General features: G+C 44.3%; 1 long non-coding RNA gene across 1 annotated transcript; it reads left to right on the plus strand.

Moving 5' to 3' along the window:
* Positions 1-12: 12 nt before the first annotated feature.
* On the plus strand, positions 13-3,619 carry LOC131381980 (uncharacterized). The gene is made up of 3 exons (XR_009211099.1): positions 13-437; positions 1,217-1,299; positions 2,757-3,619. It is a non-coding gene; the product is annotated as an uncharacterized LOC131381980 (long non-coding RNA).
* The last annotated feature ends 549 nt before the right edge of the window (positions 3,620-4,168 follow it).

Below are 4,168 nucleotides of genomic sequence, written 5' to 3' on the forward strand. Positions count from 1 at the left end.
GTCTATGTGGGATTTGTTGCAAGAGCACAACACACTCCTTGACCTATGCAAGTGCCAGAGTGTCTGAGCCTAGCTTCTACTCCTGTTAATTATCACGGGGGCCTCAATGCACAACCATTGTGCATGGCGGCTGGAGTATGGAGTGGTAAATGGTATCGAGAGAGGCAGGTCTACAGTGGCATATGGGATTTCCTGGTACTTCTTCCTTAATAGAAACTGTTTTCACAGATCATGACATCAGGTCAGCTCCAGTTCTCCCTGGGACCAATAAACAATAGAAGCAACAACCATAAAGACTTCAGAGGACAAAGGAAACCAAACCTCACTGTCTTCAAGATCTTCTATTCACATAGTTGCAGGAAGTTGCTCTAGACAAAGTACATTACTAAAGAATGAAGCCCACCCAGGACATCACAGTGACGAAAGAACTATTTCTGGTAACTAGACCCGGCGAGAGCCACACTGTAGGACAGCAGTGCTGCCCTCTTTTCTTTGGCGAATGTTACGAAGACATTCTGATGCACTTAGGATCATGATTCATGTTAAATGTAAATTAATAGTAAAAATAATACACCTTGCTCCAAAATGTGACAATTTAGAAGCTGTCTATATAGCCAGACCACTCTAAATCACAGAACCTAGAAAATAAAAATGTGCCATAATTAGGACAGCAGAAAGTAACAGTAAGATAGTTTTGTTTTTTGTTTTTTTTTTTGAGACGGAGTCTTGCTCTGTCACCCAGGCTGGAGTGCAGTGGCGCAATCTCGGCTCACTGCAAGCTCCGCCTCCCGGGTTCACGCCATTCTCCTGCCTCAGCCTCTCCGAGTAGCTGGGACTACAGGCGCCCGCCACCACACCCAGCTAATTTTTAGTATTTTTTTTTTTTTAGTAGAGATGGGGTTTCACCGTGGTCTCGATCTCCTGACCTCGTGATCTGCCCGCCTCGGCCTCCCAAAGTGCTGGGACTACAAGCATGAGCCACTGCGCCAGGCCGATAAAGTTTTAAAAAAGAGAGAAAATAAGGATTTATCTATTTGTATTTGCTTACGAAGGGGTTACCCATAGGACGCAGGGGGAATGGGATTGATGGGCATGGGGTATACTGTGAAAGGAAAATAAAATCTTGGAACCAAATTCACTAAGCCAAAGGGAAGAGTTAAGCTTGGAAATTGAGTTATGGAACATGCAAAAAACGTTTCCTTTTGTTCCTAAACAGAAAAGCTACAAGACAGAAGGCCACATATCTCCGCAGGTGGTCTCCCTCACCTGACAATATAAATTAACAGCTTATCTTCATAGGTAAGAGACAAAGACAACACCACAAACCATCCCTCACCAGCCCTGAGACAAAATGTAGATGTACTGAGCTGAATGCATAACTGTTCCTCTGCCTGCTGCTTTCACTGTAAGGTGTAGATTTGGTGAGCGCTAAATGTAGATTCACTGAGCTGAATGCAAAACTGACTGTTCCTCTGCCCGCTCCTTTCACTGTAACATGTAGATCTGGTGAGTGCTAAATGTAGATTTACTGAGCTGAATGCTTAACTGACTTCCTCTACCCTCTCCTTTCACTGTGACATGTAGATTTGGTGAGCGCTAATCAAAGCCTCACAAGAATGTAACCACTTATCTCCCTACCTACCCTCCTTTATTTTTCCTTTCCCTCTTTCCTCCCTTCCTGCTCTTCCCTTTTAAATACTTGTTAGGAATAACGCTCAAAATCCTAAGGAAATTGAACACTCGAACAAAGGATTCTTAGCAAAGCAATTTTACTTCTGCCTCCTTGGCCAGTTGCCATGAGAGCACACCTGAACAAAGGGGCACGAGAGCCTTTATTCCTGACACAAGTCCTGCCCCTGTACCCCTTCCCCATTGGCCGGGGTCAGGTCGTACAATCTAAACTAATCCCTCTTGGCTAAACATTTGATTTTTTTAGATAGGGTGGGCACGTAAAAGAAAGTGGAGAGGAAGGGGAAGGGGTGTCTGTAATGAGCTAGAAAGTTAGTCCTCTTTCCAAATAAGGAAAGGAATGTGAGCTGGTACTGATAACACCTGGTACTGTGGCGTGCCTGGGCATCTCACAAAGGCAAAAAGGAAAAAAGAAAAAGGGGGCGGGGTACTATGAATTAAAGAATAAAATATTGATCAGATTATTTGAAGAGAAACCTCATCATATCCCACATACTGAAGCCCTAAAAATCCTCTTTGGAAAGAGTGCGGGCCACAGATCAGTGGTTGGGTCTCCTCAGGCACATCCTCAACCTTGGTGAAACAAACCTCTAAATGGGCGAGACTTGTCTCAGACACTTACCCGGTTTACAATACCTTTTCATATTGTTTTGATTTTTGAACCATGTGACTCTATTGCTTTATATAAAGACGATGAGGCAAGGGCACTTCTTTATTGATCATTAAAGTTAGAGTAAATTTACTATTAATTTCCCCTAAGGTTGGGGTAAGAACTCTTAGAACAAACAGAGAAACTTCTCAACTCTTACTCTGAATTTCAACAGACACATTGGAGGTCTCCTGAAAACTCTGGCTGCTAAGTCACAGCGGCACTGAGTGGCAGGTGAGATAGCCAGAAAGTCACATGAAGGAGCACTAAGCATCCCTGGGTTTGTTAATTCCGGTAACATGTCAGACAGACATGGACTTCAGACAGTCCTGCAGGCTAACTAGGAGAGCTCTGGCAATACGGCCATTCTAAATCTCTCTGGAGATTTAACTCAAGGCACACTTGTATTTACATGCAGGCTCCATAACCCCTCAATTCAAAAAAACAACTCTGGAGAAGCTGAAGAACTTTCCAACTTCATCTGTTTGAAACGCCAGCTGGCAGCCTGAGCAACACAGCGAGACAGTGTCTCTACAAAAAATAAAAAAATTAGCTGGGTGTGATGGCACGTGGCTGTGGTCCCAGCTATTCAGGAGGCTGAGGTGGGAGGATCTCTTGAGCCCAAGAGGTCAAGGCTGCAGACAGCCATGATGGTGCCACTGCACTCCACCCCGGGTGACAGAGCAATGTCTCAAAACCAAAAACAAAACACCAGCTTGGGCAAAGCTATCTTTCTTACATCCTCATTTTCTAATTGATCATATGCCCCAGAAGTGGGAAAGTCATAACTTTAGTTTAAAATTAGTTTTTGCAGATCTAATGGGCATCTAAATAATTTTTTTTTTTTGAAGTGGAGTTTCACTCTTGTTGCCGAGCTGGAGTGCAATGGCATGATCTTGGCTCACTGCAACCTCCGCCTCCCGGGTTCAAGGGATTCTCCTGCCTTGGCCTTCTGAGTAGCTGGGATTACAGGCGTGCGCCACCACATCCATCTAATTTTGTATTTTTAGTAGAGATGGGGTTTCTCCATGTTGGTCAGGTTGGTCTCAAGCTGCTGACCTCCGGTGATCCGCCTGCCTCAGCCTCCCAAAGTGCTGGCATTACAGGTGTGAGCCACTGTGCCCACCCTAAATGATTTTTTTAAATTACTGTTTTTTGGTTTAGAATTACTTAGCTGAACTATGCAGAAGCAAGCTTCTGGATTCCTTGATAAAAAAAGCCAAAGTTGTACACTAGAGGGCTTTAGGATGAATAAAATGTTAAAAAACACAATAGGACGAGGCGGGCTGATCACCTGAGGTGACAAGTTCAAAGACCAGCCTGACCAACATGGATAAACCCCGTCTCTACTAAAAATACAAAATTGGCCAGGTGTGGTGGCGCGCGCCTGTAATCCCAGCTACTCAGGAGGCTGAGGCAGGAGAATCGCTCAAACTTGGGAGGCAGAGGTTGCGGTGAGCCAAGGTTGCACCACTGCGCTCCAGCCTGGGCAACAAGAGTAAAACTCCATCTCAAAAAAAAACAAAAACAAAAACAAAACGCAACAAAGCGAGACGTGACAGGCCATGAAATAAATAAAAGGAGGCAGATCTCCTAAAGCCAAAATGTCCCGTGCAGGCAAACAGCGTTACCTTTCACCCTGTATGGTGCCCAATATCATGCACAGTTGTGTATTTAGGAGAAAAACGTTTTGGTACGCCAAAATACAAGGTAAGCAGATAAAAGGGAAACCAGTGTGTGTTATTTAGTCATTCGGTACTCATATAAACCACTTATTTTACCACAACAAACTTCGAGGGCCACATTATAGCAGCCCAATACACTGGGAAA

Source organism: Hylobates moloch, unplaced genomic scaffold, assembly GCF_009828535.3.
Source record: "Hylobates moloch isolate HMO894 unplaced genomic scaffold, HMol_V3 SCAFFOLD_19, whole genome shotgun sequence".
Lineage (NCBI taxonomy): Eukaryota > Metazoa > Chordata > Mammalia > Primates > Hylobatidae > Hylobates > Hylobates moloch.